This window comes from Culex pipiens, chromosome 2 (assembly GCF_016801865.2).
Source record: "Culex pipiens pallens isolate TS chromosome 2, TS_CPP_V2, whole genome shotgun sequence".
In the NCBI taxonomy this organism is placed as follows: Eukaryota; Metazoa; Arthropoda; class Insecta; order Diptera; family Culicidae; genus Culex; species Culex pipiens.
The window spans coordinates 63,627,102-63,652,075 of record NC_068938.1 but is presented as its reverse complement, the minus strand read 5'-3'; the positions used below and the strand labels follow the sequence as shown (position 1 = coordinate 63,652,075).

Sequence of the window (24,974 nt, the reverse complement as noted above, 5' to 3'; positions counted from 1 at the left end):
CATAATCTCATCTTTCCTAATCCAACTTATCTGTCAACCTCCACCAAAAATGTCTCCAAAGCAAGCAAATCTCGCAGATGTTGGTCATCGCCGAGCGGAAACGCAATCACCCCAAAAAAAAAAGACCACCACGTGCTACTGGTCCTTTGCAGGAGGCACATGTGTCTCCCGAAGGTCCCCCCCGAAAGCTATGGAGACGAGCTCGGACGTCCAGTTCTCTAATCCAAGGGACATCGCGCGTACGCCAGATGAGACGCACAGACTTGGAAGGAATAACAAAACACTTACCATGTACGAAAAAAAAAAGGCCACGAGATGAATTTATATCTTCCGGCTCGGATGGATGGCTGGCTGGCGTTTTTGCTGCTGCTGCCGATGTCAAGCTGATCTTTTCAGTTTCTTCCGTTGCGTTTAACGAGTAACGAATTCTCCGCTCGCTGCGACAAGTTAGTTTATTGCAAACTAATGTGTGTGCCGTTGTAGTTTTGCATAAGTTTACCAACTCTGACTTGAATACTTTTTCTTGTGGTGTGTTAGGTTACACTGTTTTAATCACTTGTTACTTCTTTTATGTTGCGTTTTCCTTTTGACTTGGAGACACTTTTCTTCTCTTTTGTATCACTTGTGTACGATTGGTAAAATCTTCCTACTTTTTTGTGTGTTTTTTTTGTTTCAATTCTTGGTTTTACTACTCTTCTAGTTGTAAATAAGACACTTTATCGATTTCCTCTTAGTATAGAAAACTTTTGACTTTTGTTTTATTGGTTTGTTATCGGTTATTCCTTGCGCGCGATGAGTAATACGAAGCTTAATGTTTAATGTAACTAGCAACGGCCGGTTTGAAATCGTTTTAAAAAGTGACGTTTATTAAAGAGGTGTAAAAATCGCTTAAATCTTGTAGAAAAGCACTTGAAACTCGCGAGTGCGCGAAAAAACTGTTGGCGATTTCCCCTTTTCTTGGTTGTCGTTTTTGTTGGACTTTTTAACGCAACTTTGTAAGGTGGATTAACTCTGGTTACTTTTTTTTTGTTAAGAATAGCTTAAAACTTGCAGGAAAAAACGGTAGTTGTAAACTGGAGAGGCGAAGAATAGTCGGGTTTTAAACTTTTGTCCAGCAGCGCGTGGTGTGATGTTGAGCTCGCGCGATGTTGTTGACTGCCGTCGCCACTGCGTTCGTGCGTGGTTTCACGTGGCCTTTTCCCGCGCGTGGTGCGTGGAAATTCGTGGAGCTTTTCCGGACTTTTCCGCTCTCTCCCGCACGCTCCTCTCTCTTCGGCTTGCTGCTCACTTTTAATATTTATCACAAGTTTTTTGTTTTGTTTTTCTTGTTTTATTTGAAACCAAACTTTTTGAAACTTAGTATTTTCAATTACTTTTCACTTATATTTGCGCTTTTCGCTCAACAAAATCCACATAACATTTTTTGAGTATTTTTTCCAAACATCACTTTTTCATTTTTCCTTCCAGCTTCAAACGAAACAAGCTCATAGCGGTGCAGGGTTTCGTTCCAAAATCCGCCAACAACATCCTGGCGTAGGACGTGGGTGGGAGTCCTTTCCTAATAGGTGTTGTGTGCTGCGGCGTGAGTGGGTGGTGATTTTCCTCGGGAAAATCCTGCTGCGTAGGTGTCCAATAAATGCAACAACGTAAAACACTCAACAACAATGATTTTTTTTTTCACTAAAAAACCAAACTCAACAAATCGGAGGCTTCACTAACAACACACTACTCGAAATCCCCACACACAAGAAGGAACAAAAAACTGATGGAACAAACTGAAGGGAGTGTGTGATCGAAACATAAAAACTGATACAGAGAGGCGCTTCCAGCCGGCTTCGAGTACGGACCGACACTAAGCTGCTGGTGACCGTGCGGCGGTGGCTGAGAGCATGAAAAGGCAGGCTGGCAGTGCGGTGAGCGAACATACACACCCCAACATCAAAAGGAAAAACATGCAACGCGAGAGAGGGAGAGAGCGCGCGCAAATACCTATGCACGAAAGGCAGCGCTACGCCCTCTCACTGTGTGAGTGGTTGTGAGCGGAGAGAGAGCAGACGCTCTCTCTCGTGTTGTTCAGCTGGCGATACACGAAGGATTCGCGCGTTCGACATCGGTTGCGTGTGTGCGCGCTAGGGGTGAAAAAGTTTGGGTGGAAATGTTTTTTGAAACCATCTGAATAAGTTTTACGTTGCACAAAACCAATGAAAAAGTAGTCGAATTACTTGAAAAAGTTATGTGAACCGATTTTAACAATTTTATCCAATGTTTTCTTGCTTCAAATGAATCAAGCACCATGCATCTCCATAAAATATTAATGTATTTGTTACTTGATGGGGACGCATGGTGCATTAAGATCAAACAAACATAAACAGAAATCATGATTTATATTTCTAGAATTTGTTTTGAAGAGGTCCTGTAGTATATTGTGTTTAGGACCAATTCAAAAAAATCTAAATTTTAACAGTTTGCTTATATTTATTGGAACATTGGAAAAATGTTCTTTTGATTGCTTTTATCTCATTTTTATGTTTATATTTCGTGTATTTGAGTTCATGCTTAGTGCATATTTGCGAATATAAACGAGAATATACAAATATTTTCAATGGTTATTCTATAGCAAATCTTCAAAACAACGTATGAGCCATGGGTTTCCTGTACAGATAGCACCTTTCGGTAAAAAATACATATTTTGGTACGGAAATTTAAATTTGATCGAATAAAAGTGGAACTGCTAAGCCTCATATATTTAACGGAGCATATTATAAATTATTTGTTTCATAAAGTTTCAACCGTTTGAAAGTTAGTGATTTAATGACAAGTGTATTATGCCTTAGCTCAGCTATTAAAAACTGTCGCAAATAAAATTGCATCGTTTAGTATAGGTAACATAAAAAACATGATAATAATTTAAAAATAAATTCATGAATTCCTATTATCTTAATCATAATGTTGAAAGCATGGCTTGAAAATTTTCTTGAACTTTATTTGATTAGTTCCTTTCATTTCCTCCCCTCCTTGCACATAACCAGAGTCAAAAACCGAAAACTGTATTGTTCTTAGGTAAGAAAAAATCACAAAATAACTGGGCTGTGTAATTCCTAAACATCTTCGTCTTTTTATTATTAGCAGGTTAGGCCTATTTTGGAATTTTGGAAAAAAAGTTTTTTCAATAGTGTTTAGAAAAATAGTTAGGATGCCCTCGAAAGACTGGCTGCGCTGGGGTTAGATTAGATTAGATTAGATTAGATTAGTGTTTAGAAAAATAGTTACGTTAAAAATTCTTGGTTTTAATTCCGGGGTGACTTTGATAGTCATAGTTTTTCTTGTTAAAATTATATTTAAGATGTTCAAACTTAATTTGTACGTTAAATGTACCATCACTTAAGTAGCTGATATAGTTTGTAAGAAAAAAAATCAATGTTTATATTAAGTTAACTAAGTTTATAAGCTTTTTAACAAAATACATATAAATTTTAGGTAAAATTGTTATAAAGTCGGAATTTTGCCTGAAATTTGTTAAAAATAGTTTTGTTTATAAAATTATCGATTTATATTGAATTTTAAACTGAATTCGAAGCACGAATCACAAGTTTTCACATTTTACATGAAATTTGTTCAACTGAATTTGCCTATAAATTTGGAGATTTTTTTTAATTGTGCTTCAAAAACACATATTATTTATTATTTACAAACTTATTTAACCTTCTCCTAGTGGAAAATTGTTAAAAGAATCTTAAAATGCATTCCGTTTTCCGATTAAAAATCATGTTCATTGAGAAAATCATGACACTTTGAGAAGTTTAAAATAATTACTTTCATCCACTTTTTCTTAACTATAGTTAACTAACTTTATAAACTTTTCAAAAATTTATGAAAAGTTCTTCATGAGGTACTTTGAACACTTCTCTACCACGGTCAGTATGTTTCTGAACCATTCCTTACGTATTTTAATTGTACTCTTCATTTTGCGGAAAAATCGCAAACCTTTCAAAGTCACCCCGGCTATCAAAGTCACCCCGTTTTACGGTAACTGCTAAAAAATCAGTTATTTTCAGATTAGAGCAATTAACTACCAACACCGGAAATGGCTTTTGTATGTATTTTTTGATTTGGCTCAAACTTTGTAGGGGCCCCCTATGACCGAATAAGCTATTTTGTGTCATTGGTTCACCCATACATGTCTCCATACAATTTTGGTTGCTGATGTCCATACAAAAATGGAATGTAAATATTCAAACAGCTGTAACTTTTAAGTGAATTTTCTGATCATATTGGTGTCTTCGGCAAAGTTGTGGTATTGTTGAGGACTATTGAGAAAAAAATGAGTACACGAAACAAATTGCAGATTTTTCATCAATTTTTTTTCACTAAAACTCAATTTCCCAAAATAAGTATTTTTTTGATTTTCGAGATTTTTTGATATGTTTTAGAGGACAAAAATCCGCAACTTTTGAGCCATAGAGAAACATGGTCAAAAAATCTGCCGCCGAGTTATAAATTTTTGAAAAATAGTGATTTTTGGAAAAAAATCGAAGTTTCATGCAACAAAAAATTGAATTTGCAATCGAAAAGTACTTTACACATTTTTTGATAAAGGGCTCCGTTTTCAAGATATAGCCACCGAAAGTTTGATTTTAGCGAAATATTTGCAGTTTTTCGATTTTAAAAAAAAGTGACCATGAGTGAGTGAATCTTTTAGGGAGAAGAATGGTGCTTGGAGTTCACCTAATTATAAATTAGCAAAATCTAATTATAAAATTTAACCTTTTGCTGGAATTTATTTTATAATCTAAGGGTAATTCTCTACCAACTCTTCAATTTGCGTGATATTTTGTCCTTAGGTGTAACTTTTGTTCATGATCACGAATCTGAGATCCGTTTTTTGATATCTCGTGACGGAGGGGCGGTACGATCCCTTGCATTTTTAAACACATGTAAAAAAAATTGGAACATGTAATTTTAAGGGAAATTTTTATTCTTTTCGAATCTACATTAACCAAGAAGGGTAATCTTTTCAATTAGAACATAATTTTTCATTTTAAAATTTCGGGTTTTTTTCCAACATTACCGGGTTATCTTTTAGAGTGTTACAATGTTCTACAAAGTTGTAAGGCAGACAATTACAAATAAATTGATATGTGAACATAAGGAGTTTGCTAATAACCATAACGATTTATAGCGATTTTACGATTTTTTTTTTGATAAAGTTACTTTTTGCGATTCTCTTATCAAAGTTTTCTGGACAAAAAATTTTGCTATGCGAAATTTTAAAATTGAATTTGTCTAATAGGTGGGAGGGTTGTTGTTGTTGTTGTTGTTGTTTTTTTTTTTTTTTTTTATTTATATTTATTCAAATTTCTTTTCCATGTACATTCATTCAGTTAAAATATTATTGAGTGTCCAATCACAAACGATGACTTTTCACCTCAATTTTAAATACTAGCAACTTTCATTTATTCATGAAATATTGTAGCTTTCGCTATTCAGTGATTTCAAATGTAGGAGGTCCTACATGTACAAAAGGGAAAAGGGATACCTTAAAACTAACTTATAAACTATATAAAGAGCGGATCAATGCAGCTGAAGACTGCAATGATTTTTGTCGAAATGCATCAATTATCTTATTGGACATAACATCCAAAGTGTCAACTTCGGCTAATTGATGAAGTTCACTGGTGCTGAACCATGGAGGAAGTTTCAGAATCATTTTCAGAATTTTGTTCTGAATCCTCTGAAGTTTTTTCTTCCTGGTTAAGCAACAGCTTGTCCAGATCGGCACAGCATAAAGCATGGCAGGTCTGAAAATTTGTTTATAAATTAACAGTTTATTCTTGAGACAAAGTCTAGAATTCCTGTTTATAAGTGGATACAAACATTTAATATATTTGTTACATTTAACCTGGATACTTTCAATGTGATCCTTGTAAGTAAGGTTTTTGTCAAAACCAAGTCCAAGATATTTCACTTGATCCTCCCACTTTAAATTTACCTCATTCATCTTTATAATGTGATGACTTTTTGGTTTAAGAAAATCAGCCCTTGGTTTGTGAGGGAAAATAATAAGTTGAGTTTTTGCAGCATTTGGAGTAATTTTCCATTCTTTCAAATAAGAATTGAAAATATCCAAGCTTTTTTGTAATCTTCTTGTGATGACACGAAGGCTTCTGCCTTTGGCGGAGATGCTTGTGTCATCAGCAAAAAGTGATTTCTGACATCCTGGGGGCAAATCAGGCAAGTCAGAAGTAAAAATATTGTATAAAATTGGACCCAAAGGAGGGTTGTTGTTGTTAATTGATTAATCTCCGGCAGCTTTAACCATTCGGTCATTCGCTGCCCCAGGTGGGAGGGTGTTATAGGGTAGAGTAGTCATCAATGAGACACGGGGAACAATGATAAAATGGCTCTCAAAAGTTGTGGTTTCAACCAATCAGGCTCATATTTGGGGGAAAGGTGTGTCTACTGGATACACGTCTGCCATAATAGTGGCTTTGGTTATGGACGCTCCCTTGAAAAGTAATTCATAAATGTTTGATTCTGGGGTGTAAAAGTAAATCATGGACAAAAAATACTTTTTCGCTCGTAGGCTGCCATTTACACCAAAACTAATATTTCTTCAAATTTCTTTCGACGTTCCATAGGGATTAAGTTGGGCTACAATGTCTTTTCATTAGTTTTGGCCAAAATTTAGAATATACCCAGAATCCAGGGCTGTCTCATTGTTCCCCACTCATTTCAGCCCATGGGTAACAATGAGACACTTCGATTTTTCTTCATAAAACTTTTCAAAATCTATGGAAATCTTTCAAAACATAAATTGAAAGTGATTTTTGGCATATTTATAGAGTTTTAACTTCATTTAACCAAAAATATAAAGTTATGTGGTATAAATATAGGGATTTTACAAAATTTAAATACTTTTTAGTATAACTTTTGTTAATTAAAGTTTCATGTTGGCAAAATTGCTTCAAATTGTTCCAGGCAAGTCACCTGCAATGTAACAATACAAAAACATGATGTTTTAATAGAAAAGTATTGATTTTCGTACAGTGTCTCATTGTTCCCCAGCTGTCTCATTGTTCCTGCCAAGTGCGTCTACAATGAGACAGTTGAATAACTCTGGCTATAGAGTTCGGATCGATCTCATATTTTGGTCAATGTTAGAACACATTAAAAGAAAGAAAATGCAACAAAAAGCTCATTAAAACATGCTGATGAAAAAAATAGAAAAATCGTTAAAAGTTGAAAACCAAAAGTGTCTCATTGATGACTACTCTACCCTACAATTAAATTTAGAGATGACAGTTATCGGGAAAATGTAATTGATTCAAAGTTATACGAAAACTTTTCCTAAAGTTTCGTCCAAAGACCCAACTCATTTTCCAGCGTGGGCCTCAGCACGGCACCGACATCGTGCACACACACACATTCATTCACTCGCATTGACTCTCTCTCTCTCTCAGGCTTGCCGATATTGCGGGTTTATTCTCCGAGTTCCTCCGTGTTGCGCAAACAAACGCGCGTTCTTCGTGCGCACCTCCTCCTGGCGTACGACGACATTCGGTTCGACTTCGGGCTCCGCTTCGGCCATCTCGGCCTTTTGTTTTTGTTTTGTTTTGGCTCTCCACACAGGTTTTCGCACCCGCCCGGAGACTTTGGAGTTCGAGTCGTGAAGAGAGAGAGCATAACTTTTCTATGCTCCTTTCGTAATTATTCGGGTTCATGAGTTCGAGCCACGAGCAAAACAAGTTTTATGCTACACGCATTCCCCCACACTCGTGTTGAACGGTGTATGTACGCACACAGTGAATGTCGTGCAAACGGGTGCCGTGAGTTCGACGGCGGTAGGAGAGAAGCTTCTTGTTGTTGTAAAGTGAAGTCCCTACTACATACACGGCGACGGCGACTGCTGAAATGTTGTTTGCTCTGCTGGATTGCTGGCGTCGTCGGTGTGTACATGAAGCATAGCTATGGAGAGAGAAACCATGCCGGGTTTAGGGTGGGAAAATGGGCTGAAGTTTTGGTGGGTGATTGGGGCTGGAATTGGTGTAGATTTTAAAAATGGATCTTTCGAATTTATGTATCGCGTTTATCTACTTTTTTCTTTTTTATTTTTGGCCAATCGCAGATTTTCTCATAGATTTACGATTTTTCTACAACAAACTTTTTACAGCGTTAACTGTTGCCCTGTAGCCCAAGAAGACTGCACTTATTGAGCAAAATTTTGAGATATTCGGATTCCTCGGGATATTTCACGTAAGTTTGAAGTTAAAAAGTTGTTAATTTGATTGAAAAAAATGCCATTTAGAATGAATTTAAATAATTTTTAACATTTTGTCGGGTAAAACAGATATTTGCCAACTTGATACAGCATTTGACGTGTTGATCACAGCGTGAACCAAATCAAACCTTTTTTTTCAAAAATGTTTTATTTAATTATTCAAACATAATTATTTCATTATTAAAATTAACGACTCGAATACTTCAAACTTACGGGGAATTTTTAGAGGATTCCGGATATGCGAAAAATGATTCCAAAAAGTGCCATCTTATTGGGCTACAAGGCAAAAGTTAACGTTGTAAAAAGTTTGTTACAGAAAAATTGTAAATCTATGAGAAAAACTGCAATTGGCTTTACAGTAAATTCCGTAGGCTTATAGTCCATAAAATTACCTATATTTTGACCATTAGGAGTATGGGTGTTGGAGACTGTTTCAAAAAGGTATTGAGGTTTTAAACAAAATTCATTTTTAACAGTAATTTGCAAAAGCTATGAGAAATAGTCAAACCAATCTCAGATGAATATAGCACATTTTGAAGTGCTTCAAAAAACCTTTCGATTGCATCTAAGAGTGTTGGAATTGATCAAGTTTTACGCAAATGGGAGCAATTTTTTTGAATGGAAATAGCTTTGAACTAAAAACTTTTTTTTTTCAAAACATTTTCCTGCGTTTAAAACCATATTTAGCATGTTTGGGATCGATAAAAAAATACAGAGAAAATATTTTTTTCTCGAAGCATAATTTCATCGATTTTTTAAGTTTAAGGCTTGTTCAAATATGTTGTAAGGTTTAATTAAAAATAAGACCCCAAAAATGGCCTTACGTGATTTGCAAATTTTAAAATCCTAGATAAAGTCCAAAAGGCGTTGATAGAATATCGAGAAATTGCATTTGGTATGTAAAGGCAATCAACTATTCAAATTTAACGAAAAAGGGGGGTTTCGAACTCAAATTTCATGTTGAAAATGTAAACACGCAAAAATGTTTTTGTCTATAATTCGATTAAACAAATCGACATTTTTGAAGTTGATGTCATTTCTCTGAACACACTTCAATCGACGGAATTGAATTTATTTGTATTTAATGCAATTTCTTGGATAACACCAATAAACAAACATGCACACCCCCTTAGTTTTGCTAATATACAGATTCACATGAGTGCGCATGGTATTTTAAGATAATCACATAACACTTAAACCTGAAATTAATAATGTTTTTTATTGGTAGCAAATTTGTAAACAAAAATTCAATAATGTCGATTGGAGCGTGTTAACGTGAAGACTTCCATCATTGTCATGATTTTTCCTTCAAAGATATAAATTTTGCGTCGCTTTCAATATTTTGACAAAATTTCTTCAACAAGTTGTTTAGAATAGTGCCCTACACATGCTGATTCATTTTGGTAACGATTATCCCATTCCTTGTTAAGTTATGGAAATCGTCATTAATCAATGATTGCCAACTAGGACGTCAATGACTGTGCCACAAAACTATATAATTTTTGAAGCACAATTGGTTTAGATCAAAAATTTCTTCAGTAACTTCAAGAAGGCAACAACAGGCACATGCTGATTCCTTTTGGTGCTGAAATTCGTAAAATTGAATTTAATACACAATTTTTTATAGTGATGATTAATTTTCTTCGAAAATGATCAACGGCTTCACCTTAAGGGAGTCCAAATATATCATATGTTGTTTAAACTGAAGCGTTTACTGACATCAACTTAAAAATGTCAAGTTGTGTTATCAAAGGTTCCTTAGAAACCTTCTTGAAATCAAGGTTGGACTGCATTTATTATATATTTTCCTCGGTCAATGATCTACCGCATTCTTGATTAGCAACTATAATTTTCTGACAATTTAGTTTAAACATTATAAGAGCATTTAAACATACAAAAAATTGGAACAAGAAGTTTATGAACCTAAACAGAACAAAACGATTTCAAAAGTTGCTTGAAATTTCTTCAACACTCAACAAAAACAAATGTTCTGGTGTCCTTTAATTACATTCCCATTTAATCTGTTATAATTGATTTTAATATAATGCATCTGGGTAATTCTCCGCCAACTCACACAGCAGTTGCCCCGACCCCTCTTCGATTTGCGTGAAACTTTGTCCTAAGGGGTAACTTTTGTCCCTGATCACGAATCCGAGGTCCGTTTTTTGATATCTCGTGACGGAGGGGCGGTACGACCCCTTCCATTTTTGAACATGTGAAAAAGAGGTGTTTTTCAATAATTTGCAGCCTGAAACGGTGATGAGATAGAAATTTGGTGTCAAAGGGACTTTTGTGTAAAATTAGACGCCCGATTTGATGGCGTACTCAGAACTCCGAATAAACGTATTTTTCATCAAAAAAAAACACTAAAAAAGTTTTAAAAATTCTCCCATTTTTCGTTACTCGACTGTAAAAAATTTTGGAACATGTCATTTTATGGGAAATTTAATGTACTTTTCGAATCTACATTGTCCCAGAAGGGTCATTTTTTCATTTAGAACAAAATTTTTCATTTTAAAATTTCGTGTTTTTTCTAACTTTGCAGGGTTATTTTTTAGAGTGTAACAATGTTCTACAAAGTTGTAGAGCAGACAATTACAAAAATTTTGATATATAGACATAAGGGGTTTGCTTATAAACATCACGAGTTATCGCGATTTTACGAAAAAAAGTTTTGAAAAAGTTGGTCGTCATCGATCATGGCCGTTCATGGTCACCCGAGACAGACACGGACGACGAAACAAAGAGAAACGCAAAAAGTAACTTTTTCAAAACTTTTTTTCGTAAAATCGCGATAACTCGTGATGTTTATAAGCAAACCCCTTATGTCTATAAATCAAAATTTTTGTAATTGTCTGCTCTACAACTTTGTAGAACATTGTTACACTCTAAAAAATAACGCTGCAAAGTTAGAAAAAACACGAAATTTTAAAATGAAAAATTTTGTTCTGAATGAAAAAATGACCCTTCTGGGTCAATGTAGATTCGAAAAGTACATTAAATTTCCCATAAAATGACATGTTCCAAAATTTTTTACAGTCGAGTAACGAAAAATGGGAGAATTTTTAAAACTTTTTTAGTGTTTTTTTCGATGAAAAATACGTTTATTCGGAATTCTGAGTACGCCATTAAATCGGGCGTCTAATTTTACACAAAAGTCCCTTTGACACCAAATTTCTATCTCATCACCGTTTCAGGCTGCAAATTGTTGAAAAACACCTCTTTTTTCGCATGTTCAAAAATGGAAGGGGTCGTACCGCCCCTCCGTCACGAGATATCAAAAAACGGACCTCGGTTTCGTGATCAGGGACAAAAGTTACCCCTTAGGACAAAGTTTCACGCAAATCGAAGAGGAGTCGGGGCAACTTTTCCCGATTTCGTGTGAGTTGGTAGAGAATTACCCATCTATGTTTAGAATGTTTTTTTTTTTCATTTTTAAGATATGTATTTGCAAAAAATCTGAATGATATCGATTTTTTTCAGACATGTCTTAAGATCTTGAATTTTGAATTATTATATAGAACGACATCTATAGTTTCTTGTTTGGAAAAGGATTTTAAACCCAAAATTCAAAATTGTTATTGTATTTGTAAATTGAAATACAAAAGTTAATGAATCACAAATCAAATGACGCAATTACTGCTACATTACATCCAGTTTGCTGATCAATACCATAAACAACCCCTTTGCGCACAATTTCGTCCCAAACTTCCCGCCAGTACACGGAATGTTGTCCTGAATGTTTGCCCACCTCCAAGCATCCGTACACCGATAACAAACGTGTAATGTTATTTCACGTTGCAATCACAAATCCACAACTCATCGAGACCCTTTTTTGGCGCATTTCTCTCCCACACTTTTTCCATCTCTCTACGAAGACGACGACGACGACGACGGAGCTTTTGCTGAGCGAAGGCTCGATCCCACACACAACTCCGAGTGAATGTCACAGACACTCTCGAACGTTAAATTTATGCTTCTCGTCGAAAGCTTACAAGCTGCGGTACGATAAGATTACGCACCGGTATATCGCGTACCAGAACATGCGTCCTGCGAGCAGGAATCTGAGGTTGTCTGGGTGAAGGAGTCTGTAGGATGCACTTTGACGCACACGCACACATACACAAAATATCCTAAGGAGGGTTGCATTCTACCGAGGGGTCTTTCTAAGGTGGTGCAGCTGCACAAGCTGGGTGTAAGACGACGCTGACTGATGATTACGGAGTGCTCCCTCTTCTAGAAAGGTGAGGGTGGCGAGATTGGAATCGTGGGAAAGTAACTGCCAACAATAGGTGCGAAATTACGGACAATTATGGTAGTTGTGATTTGTGCATTGACGTCAACTGGGACGTCATTTAATTTATTGATGAATGCTCAGAATAATTGAATGACTTGTTTCTTTTAAAGGTACTTTGGAGGAATACAGCACAATTTAAATGCTCTGAACATTTGAACGTTTTTTGGTCACTGTTGTAAATTTTTAATGAGTATTTTCAACAAAATTACTTTAGAAACATGTTTATTATTTTGTAAATAGATTTGCAATGAGTTTTGAGACAAAAATACTGATACAAAAATTGATGATTTAGATAAAATGTTTTTAAAACCTTTTTTGTTGGATATTATTTGAAGCCACGTCTTCACAAAAATAACAGGAACACACGCACTTTAGAAAATGAAAATAAATAAATTTCAATTTATATTTTCATTTCATTAGTTTTAATATTTAAACAGGCCTTCTATACACAATTAATGATGATTTTGGAAATCTTTAAGTTGGGAAGGATTTCATGATAGATTCAGTGTCTTCGGCAAAGTTTGGGTTTTGATTGAGACTGTTAAGACTATGTGGTTGCATTCTTTAAAAAATATTCATTTGTAAAATTTACTTTTTTGTTACAAAATGATTTTTTTAGGAATTTATTTTTCTATAGTATGGAATAAAAGTTTTCACGGTCAAAGAAATATTAATATTTTAAAATTCAACACTTTCATTTCATTTAAAAAGGTTCTTCCAAAGATTATGAATTATTTTTTTCTGATTTGTTTTCAAATGTTTGTATTTTTAGTTAGGCCATTGTAAATATTTTCCAAAGTTTATATCGGTCCAAAAATCAGGGGGCAAATAAAATATTTTTTTCAAAAAACTTTAATAATTTAATGGAAATAGAAGTCCAATCAACTGCAAACAATTTTGAAATGCATTTTCTTGCAATTAAAATCATATTTAGTATGTCTGGAATCGATCAAATATATCTAGAATTTTTGTGATATTCTGTTGTAAAGTACGGCAAAAAGTTTTTTTTCTGGCAATAAAAAAATAAGTCAATACATAGATTTTTTGAAAACTAACTATTGCAAAACAACTGGTCAGGTGTAAAATACATCTTAAAGCACCTTTTTTCATAAAATACTTTAATACCATTGCTTGTGTATTATATTTTTTATTTGTTTGCCACCTCCACTCCTCCCCCTTCTTCACTTTGGCCATAGTCGAGGGACAAAAACTGCCCATGTTCGCATAAATGTCCTATATCAAAAACAGCATGCTGAGATATAGATTCACGTATACAGTTAATACTTATTTACAAGCTTGCACGAAAAAAAAAACGGATTCCTCCTGATTTCTAAAACAAAGTACTGAATGTTGTAGGCTCTTTTAAAAGAGCATACGATTTTAAACCAAACTGCATCAACAACTCAAAAGTGATGAAAATGCGTATGAGACACTTTAAAATGCAGGTAAAATTATTTTTTTTTATTGAGATAAAAGCTTTTTCTTACTGATTTAGATAGATTGTACACTATTGAATGTTAAACTGAAAATTTCTAAAATAATTTAGAGGGGTCTACAATGTTTTATTTACATAAAATATTTTTTTAAATGAAATTTCAGTAGTTCAGTTGTTTAATAGGCAAAGTTTTTACCTTCCTCACCTCACTGAGGCAAGGCTATAAAATCACTCGAAAAATGAACCTCTTAAATTCGACTCCTAGATATACATTCACGTATACCTATCGACTCAGAATCAACTTCTGAACAAATGTCTGTGGGGATGTGTGTAGACATGTATTTTTCCACACGATTATCTCAGAACTGGCTGTACTGATTTTGGCCGGAGCCGTCTTATTCTGTTCGTTTAGGGGTCCCCTAAGACCCTATTAATTTTTATTCTGTTTAGTGAAGTACTTTTAAAGTTATGCCAACAAAAAGTTTTTTTGTAGCTACAAAAAAGGATGATTTTTGCATAACCTTAAAGGCCGGGTCTGTTTGCTTTTTTTGGATTTTTGACCACGCGGGGGATTGGCAGCCACACCACCTTGCATACGTATCGCCCGGTTGCCACATCGCTTAAGCAGTGTCTGCGTCTCTTCTGGAAAAAATCTGTAATAATTATGTTGCTGCATCATTTTGTCTCGACAAAGATTTACACGAACTTTTTACTGAAATATATAACTCATGAGAATTTTCACCTTTATTTTGAAGAGTTGGTAAAAAAAAGAATTGAAAATTGCTGTTCAAGTAAAATCAATAATTTAAAAAAAAACAAATGAAAAAAAAAATTAAAGAAAAAATTAAAAAAACGTTACTTAATCCACCTTAAGGTGGTTGGTGCCTTCCTCGCATTCATGTTGTATTTTAGGTGGTATTTACAAATTAATTTAAGAGTTTTTTTTTAATTTGTTTTTTTAAATTATTGATTTTACTTGAACAGCAATTTTCAATTCTTTTTTTTACCAGCTCTTCAAAATAAAGGTGAAAAGTCTCATGAGTTATATATTTCAGTAAAAAGTTCGTGTTAATCTTTGTCGAGAGAAAATGATGCAGCAACATAATCAATACAGATTTTTCCAGAAGAGACGCAGACACTGCTTAAGCGATGTGGCAACCGGGCGATACGCATGCTAGGGAGTATGGCTGCCAATCCCCCGCGTGGTCAAAAAGTCAAAAAAGCAAAATCGGATCCGGCCAAAATCGGTACAGCCAGTTCTGAGATAATCGTGTGGAAAAAAAATCATGTCTACACACATCCCCACAGACATTTGTTCAGAATTTGATTCTGAGTCGATAGGTATACGTGAAGGTATATCTAGGAGTCGTATTTAAGAAGTTCATTTTTCGAGTGATTTTATAGCCTTGCCTCAGTGAGGTGAGGAAGGCAAAAACTCTTAAATTAATTTGTAAATACCACCTAAAATACAACATGAATGCGAGGAAGGCACCAACCACCTTAAGGTGGATTAAGTAACGTTTTTTTCATGGTGTTCATGCCACATCAATGGGGAAACTGTAAATTTGAAAAAAATCTGAATTATTTAAAGTTTGAAATAGATCTCACTTATTTAGGGATTATTCTCCATGTTCGCATAAATGTCTCATATGCAAAATCAGCATGTAAAACGCATAGCAAATTGGTCGCATCCATTACTTTACGTGTTAAGATTATGAGGAAAAGTGGGATTTCATCGAGTTTTCTAGAGCAAAGTACTACATTTTTAGAGTTATCTGGAAGATCGTTTACTTTAGAACTCATTAACTCCGAAAGTGTTGAAAATGCATATGGGACTTTTATGTGAACAGGAGCAGCTCAGGTATTAAAATAAAACATCTAATTTAACATTTATAAACATGTGTCTGCAAAATCCGTAAGTCGCTGTTACAGCACCTACTAGTGTTAAAACAAAATTGAAATAAACGGAAATTATACATTAATTTTAGTTGCTTAACTTGTCCAAAACTGATAATTTTTTTTTTTTAAATTTTGTCTTTATTTCTGGTACTCAGCATTTATTTGAATTTTAACGATAACAAGTTTTTTGGAATTCCTTACATCTACAGCGTTTAGATGCTTCTGTGCTCTCTTGTTTTTACTACATAGGAATCCCAGCAAGCTTAGTACAAAAGAGCACAGAGGCATCGATTTGTTAAAATTCGATAGATAATTGTTTTTCAGTACAAGTCTTCTTATGGTTGCAACCAGCGCAGAAAAATAATAGCTACAAAATACTGCTACTAACACTATTATCTCACTCTGTATTTTTGTGAAAGTCATCTATTGTTAGGACCTATAAAACAGTTTCGAGCACAATGACTCATTACCAAATGAATAGATGACCCTTCTTCAAAAAATAACCTCATCATAATGGAAATAATCAATTAACCTTATAAAAAATACGCGCAGCTGTGCCAACTGCAAAACTCGACTGTCCCATAGCAACTATCCCAAAATAAAAGCAATAATCCTCCTTAAGTTCCACTACTCCGCTTCCAGAACAGACAAAAAATAGTCCAATCCATGGCCACGTCTCAAGTTTTCGCTAAACTTCCACCTCAAGAAGAAAACTCCCGAAAATCCTGACGCAACCCCTCCGACTAAAAAGTGCGCACCATCAAATAATGCGCAACAACCTCACGTATTTATCACTCACAGACCCCTACCCCAGAAAAGTGCGCAATTTCCTGACAAGATTCACGTCGGGCGCTTCTTCCGAGTGCCAAGATTACGACGGACCTTCCTCCGTTTCGGGTAGGGTGTCGTCTTCCCCCAAAAACAACTTTTCCAACCCAGAGACCTCTCTCAGCGCTGGAGGTGGGGTGCGTGGCATTGTTCTTTTCACGTGAAGGAAATCATTTTTCCCTCCCCGCAATTCCCGGCACAAAACCGGTGGAACTAGTTCTTCCTACGTATACCTGAAGACCGTCAAGCCCGTCGGGGAAACCGGATTTTCGGGAACCCTCTTCCTAAATCCTGAAAAAAAACGTTCAATTTCCTACGCAACGAGTTTGTCTTGGACCTCCAAAGAAGGGAAGAAGGGGTCTTTCACTGAAGAAATTCGTCATCTACCTACACGAAGAATACAGGGAAATTGTCTGCGAGGGTTGCATCGAGGCACCCTCCGGCGGTGGAGGATCGACGAGAGAGGGTGAGTTGCGAGTGGTTTGTCCCTCGTTTCTTATGCGAAGGATTTTGTTTTGGTTGTGTGCGAGCAAGGACTTGCGCGCCAACTTACGAGGGTGAGACGCACGTGGGAACTGAAAGCTTTTCGAAGGATTTGCGCACAAGCAAACGCGCAATAAGGTTGTGTTAGGCAATTTAATATTGTTGAGTTTTGCAATGCTGGATTCATTTTATAAAATGTTACGTCGTTCTCGTTGTCAACATCTATGAAAAGCTTGAAGTACTTCAGTCCCTCAAGTATGCTAATCAACTCTTAACTAATGTAGCGTTGTGTAATTATAGTCATAAATTTTGAAAACAAAAAAAAAATCATATTTTTATCTTGCTAACTGATGATTAATTTATGAATTCTTATTCAAAACATAATCACGAAAGTAAACGATAAAAATACCGACCAACAAAATTTCTGGATTTGTTGATAAATCATCAAAATTAGAGTTTCTCATCACAAAACCGTTATTTTAAACGCTTTTAGAAACAAAAATGCATAAATAAAAGGTTTGTAAACGGATTTTGTGTTCACGTTATTCTGGATTAAAACGAAAGTTCAACAAAAAATCAATTCTATCAATCCAAAGACCCGGATTCTATCAATCCAAACCGGAGTTATAATGGCACTTCAAAATTTTACAAATTTTGCAAAACGAAGTCAAAGGATATACATTTTTGAAACTGGGTTGATTTTTGCACGTTTTGCCTTTCTTACAAAAGAAAGGTTTAAGGTTTGCTTTTGGAAAAACGCTTTTCTCAGAAATCTTAAAAAAATCGTGCACGGCTGGGAATCGTCCCAGAAAAAAATCCTATTACTAATTTGAAGGTTTTGATGCGCTCTTTCGATTGAATTTTGGCCCGAAACCCGGAACTCAAAGCCTGATTTTTGAGAGCTCTTTTTCTGAAATACTTGTGCGATGTCTGTATCCGCTCTTAAAAATTTGTAGCTTCCATCATTGGAAAACCACTCGTAAAACCCACAATTTTTATATTTCAGATTTGTAGCCGTGGGTTCGGAGACGAACATTTTATTTTTTGAATCACAATTTTCGACCAGTAAATGGTCAAAGCCATTTTTAGAGATATTTTTTGGACAATTTTACAGATAACACTATCAAATTAAAAGAATTCAGTTTCAAACAAAAAGCCATTCGAAAACATGCGCCATAAACTGCTTGGGCCCAAAATTTGAAGCTTTTCCAAAATTTATTTCCAGAGATAAAGCGATATTAGCGTTTAACGTCTTATTTTTACCCTATTTTTTCCTATTATCTTGCGACCCATAATGTACCTCTGAAATTAAAAAAAATGGCATTCGAGGTTTAGTCTGCTTATTACGGAATGCAATTCCACGCAAGAAACATGAGAGATTTCAAGCTAGCTAATTACCAAGAAAAACGTCGTCGTACACAGTAAAAAATAATGTAAATTTGGAAGCTGTAATTTTGGAAGGTTGAATATTACCTCTTTTATGATGTAATTTTACCTCAATTTAGACTGAAAAAGTGACATAACACCAGAAAAGTGGTAAAATTACACATTTCCAGAGGTAAAATTACACCTTTTTTCTGACATAAAAGATGTACAACTTTCCAGATGTAATATTACCATGATTTTTTTTTCTGTGTACCACTCTTCCTCCAATGGACCCACTTCCTACTGGCTAATTCCCTTTTCAGTGCCCATCCGGAGGCCGTCTTCATTAGTTGATTCCGCCTGAATGGTGGACACCACAACCCTTTTCCTTGTACACATCCTGGAGCTCCCGCTTACATTTTGTTTCGAACTGACTTCGCAAAACTCCACCCACTGTTGACGAAGTCTTTTTTTCTTCCGAAAACTAGAAAAAATACGCAAATTATTCAAGTGCAAGGTCACATTTGTGCAAGAATCCCCTCCTACTTTTGGATGTAAACAAAGTGGGATCATTCGAAAATCACGTTATGCATTCTCTATTTTCAACCCCCAGCTTTTTACTAGGTATTTTTTCATTTTTCTTATGATCTTTTTGTTGTGAAACTTCTGGCATGAGTTATTGAACAAATCTTCCAATCCAATACCCTCAGACAGGCTGAGAAATTTTGGGAAAATATAGTCTTTATCTCATTCCTGGAGTAAGATGCGGCGCTAAAATCATGGCAAATATTGTCCAGGACATTTGTGGAAATATAATGTCCTATCCAAGAGGGTCCCGGAATACCAAATCTTTTTAGCATAGAGCTCCCAAAGAATAATTGCCTGAAACCAAAACTCGATGCCCAAACTAAACCCATTTCAACGAATAATCTCTGCGGTAAACTTTACGTGGTAGGTCTGGCCGCTTTATTAACGGACTTTCATGTGGCCGCTAATTGCAATCATGACGGTATTTTTCGATATTGGAAACACTTTTCCTATGAGTTTTTTTAAATAAAAAATCTCTAAATGCCGTCACGATTTTTTTATATTGTTTTATTAAAATGTCCAAAGAACCAAAGAACAGCCCAAAATAGCTAAACAATGTGAATTTACCTAGGACGGGGCGCCAGGCGGCATAAGTTCCAGCTCACGAAACTGCAACGGCTTCGCTTCATCCACAACAAAAACACATGCTTCGCAACGGTGTGCCGTAACTCGTGATTTAATTCGTATTACCAATTGAAATCCAGTCCTGAGAGAGCACATGGGAACTGAACTGAACCGATTTGGAAGTCATATTAGGAAATCGGCAAAAGTTGCATCTGAAAGTGACGGGGACGACTCTTACGAAACACCACGTTTTTATTTTGTGTGTTTCGGAGTGACGGTTTCGTCTGGTCGTTCAATTTATTCCCGATCCTTTCAAGTATTCCAAGCCATAACGAACCGATATCGCTTGTTAGTGATTATTCTTAGAATATTATCACGTTGATGGACGGGTTCTCAGACGATCGGTTGCGATCGGGATTGCTCGTCTGATATGAATACCCCATACTGATTTATCGCTTAGCTCAAACATTCATCGATTCAAAACAATTGCCGTAATGCTATCGAGTGGGCAGAAAGGACATCAGCCAGAATGCAGATCGATTCATCTTGCCAGCGCCGTCTCTTGGAGGTCATAACAGATTCATCCGATCTCTTCCCAATAAATCCCGAAATCACCATAAAACTCTTATTGATGGGCAGGACAGAGTATCTCTCAAGCAAAACAGAGCTGCGCTATCTGCCATAAAGCCTAATCACTTGTGTCGTGTAGACCCCAAAAAACCAATCGGAAGATCTGAAGGAATCTCGAGAGGTTGGATCAAGTTGATGACACTTTTTGGGGGACACATCACGCCACGCCGGCCAGAAACATTATCTTCTCATCGGTAGGCCCCGGCGGTCTCCAGCTGCCCGCGAACGGCTTCTCCTGGGGCTTTATGACCGTGTCACGCCAACACCCCGGTCATGGCTCGGCCAAATCCATCATCGCAACGTGGAGGACAAATGGGGTGTTATACAAAGCGAAGTCACCATACTCTGCTGCTGCCCGCGAGTGGTGTGTTTACAGGCACTAATTATAATAAACATCAAAACAGTTTTATTGACTTCCTCGAACCATGAGAAGGGGGGAGGGCGAAGAATTATGCTCCCCCGATCCACCCACCAAGCGATATGGGAGGGAAGGAGTGGAAGTGGATCTGGAGTGAAAATAAGAGCGAGTTTCGGAGAGATTTAGTGTCGAGGCAGGAGAAAACATGGCCAACATCATAAATCATTCCTTAATTTAACGCGCGCGGATCGCGCTGGAATGGTTTGTGATGGAGATAGACAATACGAGCCTTCGTTTTTTGTTGTTGTCTGCTGTTAGTGGGGGCTCATTCCATAGAACTGGTCAACAAACGGCAGCCCTGGGAAAGGAATCTCCCGAAAGGTGCACCACGTGGTCTGGACAATTTTTGAGCTTTCGAGGTCAAGCAAATCGAATTTTAAAATATCGGTACGCAGGTTACTGTTATATGTGATGAATTGGCTGGTTTGAAAAAAACGAAACTATTGGCACTACGCCCCCCGGGCCATGGCCTTCCTCTAACGTGGGATTTCTGCTCCAGCGCCTCTGACGAGACAGGAGAAACCGGGACCGACGTTTTACTTCACCATCCGATAGAAGCTCAGTGGATAAGGCGGGAATCGAACCCGCGTCTCATAGCATCATCGGGATCGGCTGGTTTGAAGTATATGCCAAAATTATGCCATAAGGTTCATTTAAACGTTGATCTGGTGTAAAAGCGGAAATACTCAGGAAATTTTTAGTATCGATCATCAACAACTACGGCCATAATTTTTGTTTTCTATTTTGATTGAATTACCCGTGTTTATGTGTTGTAACTTTTGTCTATTCCATAGTTATAAGTAATAATTTTTCGATTGAATTACGATGTAAAACACAGCTGAAAGGAACACCAAAACTCTGTTGCGTACCTAAATGAACTCATTGTAACTTGATTATTCACAAATAAAACCGAATTGCATTGAATTGAATGTGTTGTAACTTTGGTAATTTTGAGCAAATTTCTCATCTGGGTTATTATCTGCTAACTCACACGAAATCGGAAAAACTTACATCAACATTTTTGTAGTTTTCTGTTCCACAACTTTGTAGAACATTGTTACACTCCAAAAATTAACCCTGCAAAGTTACCAACTTTGATAATCGATAGAATTATCGTCGATAATATTATCATCTAACGATAGCGATAATGGTTATCGTTATCGTTCTGATCTATTTTTATCGTTATCGTTATTTCGATAATTCTATCAGCGATCATTTTATCCAAACACATCATGTTAAATTTTCAATGCATTCTCTAAGAATATATTTTTTGATAATGTAGTAAGTTTCAAAGCATATAATTATTGTTTTAGCTGCCAAAAATTATGTAATAAGTCGGAAATGTATAAATATCATCAGGATGTAGTATAAACAGTCAATTTAAAGAAAATGCATGCAAAATATGTTTTTTGTACCATTTTCATCTGACACCGATAAAAGCTGATTCGTAATCCGGAAAATTTTTATTCGAATTCCGGACACTCGGTTTTGTTTATGATTCGCACAGATTTGAACTTTGATTTTAGTGAATGGCATGCTTTAGGTCTCAAATTAGCTGTTATCATCAAAACAATCGATATTTTGTTTAAATTTTTCTAGAATTCAAATAAATCAGAACCACAATTTTCTGTTATGCCTTCTTGATGCTTCGGACGCCTATGAAATATTTCAGTGAAATGTTTCACTTTTTTGGTAAACTTATATTTTTATTTTATTGTTTTCACATTGACCAAACAAATTTGAAATGATAGTTTATATTAGAGTTCATCAAATAACACAGTATTGACAATTATTATGTCAACTTATATCTAAATAATTGATAAAATAAGATGAGGTGTCCGGGTTTCGAAGCGTCCGGGAATTTGAGGCATATGACGTTACTTTAAAAAATCACAAAATAACGTATTTTTTTCGAAAATACTAAAATTTTCATGATTTTGCAATATGGTTTCAAACGAAGCGAAATTTGCTATACTTTTTCACTTTTATGCATGTAAAATTTCAAATCGTTCGATACCCACATTGCAAATTATGAAGTATTTTTAAAAAATACGGTATTTTGTGAAAATTTGTGTATTTAAAAAAAGAATAATAATAGTGAAAAAGCACATCAAATTACGCCTCGTTTGATACCCATGTTGCAAATTACGAAAATTTGAGTATTTCGAAAAATACGGTATTTTTTGAAAATTTGAGTGTTTAAAAAAATACGGTATTTAGTCGAGCAATGAAAAATAGCAAAAGGTTAAAAGTATTTTTGGATTGAAAAAATTGGCGTCCAATTTAGCATAAAAGTCCCTTTGACACCAAATTTTCAAAGCATCTCTATTTTAGGCTAAAACTTATTTAAAAATACATCTTTTTTCATATGTTCACATGGGCAACTGCTGTTTGAGTTGGCGGAGAATGACCCATCTCCAATTTTTTGTTTCAAGTTTAATATAACTTTTTTTTAAATAATCTTGTTCGTTGGACTGGTATTGTTGGACCTATTCTACATCCTCCGATTATAATCTTTGTTCCGGTTTGTGATTTTCATGTTGTTTAAATTTTTAGCTGATATATTATATCATTGTCTTTAAAGTTGCTACGGATTGGATTTCTCGGGAAATTCAAGAATGCAACTTTTGATTCTTGGGAGTCTCAAATTCTTATTATTCGTCACCGGGTAGTATTAATTTTTGATAAAAGTTGTCTTTTTTATTTGTGCAAAACTTACCCACTTTATTCACTCCTGTGTGTATCATCATTATCTATATGGATTTAAAACAAATTCAGTCCACGCATGCGTTGCTAAAAAAACAACAATCTAGCAGATGCGAATTAAGTCTCTACCAAACATTCACTTCCCTAATCCCTTGAAGTCTGCCACACGCGTCTCAAAATCAATTTAGAAATATCGCCTAAAACCCTCAGCTCATTCAATCAACAGTACCAAATTCAGGTACCTCTCCTGTTTCACAGTTCGCACCAAAACTCCTTCTTCCAACTCTGTTCAACCCTCAACTCGGATGTAACCGAAGACGAAACAAACAAAAAAATTACATTGCGCCACCAGGTCTGCACGCACGCAACTGCAACAAAGACCCTTCGTCATCGAGGAGCATTTCTTGCACCGCACCTTGATCCTTCGATCAGCTGTGCCAGCTTGCCTGCCTGCGTTATCCTCTACGGTACCAGATTGGATTTGCTCTTTCTTCCCTTCCCTTCCACAAGGCTCGAGCCTCATTCATGCATTTGTGGATGCAACTCAGACGTGCGACGAATGTGCCCTTTAAATTGGTAGTGGAAAAAAATCTTGAGCCGAACTTCTTAGATGAAAGAACGTTGAACCCACGTACAGACCCGTGGCTGTGTGGTTGACGCAAGGAATCGAATCAATTTGTTCTCTATCTTTAAAGATTTCTTAGTGCTAGGATTTTGGGAGAAGGTAAAGGCAGCTGATCAAATTGAAGAACTCGGAGAAAGGTATTGCAATCATACATAGAGTTGGACACCTTAGTTAAAGGTAATCTTGAGGACTGTGGAGTCGGATAGCTTTTTTGACTACTCCGACTCCAAATCCAATTTCGGCTTCTGTAGATGAGAGTACTTAGATTCTGAACCCAGTTTTCGAAAAAGACCAGACTTCAAAACAATGTTCTATAAAAGGTACAAAAAAGCATTGCAGAAGTGAAAAATATTTAGTCAACTGCAATTTGAGAAAGTCACTCCAAGTCCCAACCAGCCCACCCTCGCCAACCGAGAAATTAGCGCAAACCTCCCAAAATATTGTCAATGGCACGTGCTCGTCCCAAATGTCCTTTTTTTCTGGTTGAAAAACGAAAGCACAAAAAATCTTCGATTAAAACCTTGCGCAACAAAGGGACCAACCGTTCCGTTCCAAAAGGGCGCTTCTTTATCATTTTTTCTCGCCTACACTCGGAGATCTCAACGATCTACAGCTGTTCAGCTGCCAGAGGACTTCTGCCATAATTCACCCCCTCAATGAGTCTTGCAGCAGCAGCAGCAGAATCCTACCTGAAAACAGTTAAATCTCCTCAAAGCAAAGAAGCAAATAGAAGAAAAATCGGCATTATGAGGAAGATCCTTCCGTTTTTGCGATCGTCAGGACATCGGGAGGACAAGGTCCGTGGTGTCTGGCAACAAGCTGGCCCTCCTGCAGTGCGCCACAAAGGGAAGACACCCG

General features: G+C 36.1%; 1 protein-coding gene across 1 annotated transcript in view; it reads right to left on the bottom strand.

Moving 5' to 3' along the window:
- Positions 1-2,110, bottom strand: part of LOC120420813 (zinc finger protein GLI4) — a 90,462-nt gene extending 88,352 nt beyond the window's left edge. The window contains exon 1 of the mRNA XM_052708374.1: positions 289-2,110. The gene's annotated coding sequence lies outside the window, so the exon portion shown is untranslated. The remainder of the gene's footprint in view (positions 1-288) is intronic.
- Positions 2,111-24,974: the final 22,864 nt, after the last annotated feature.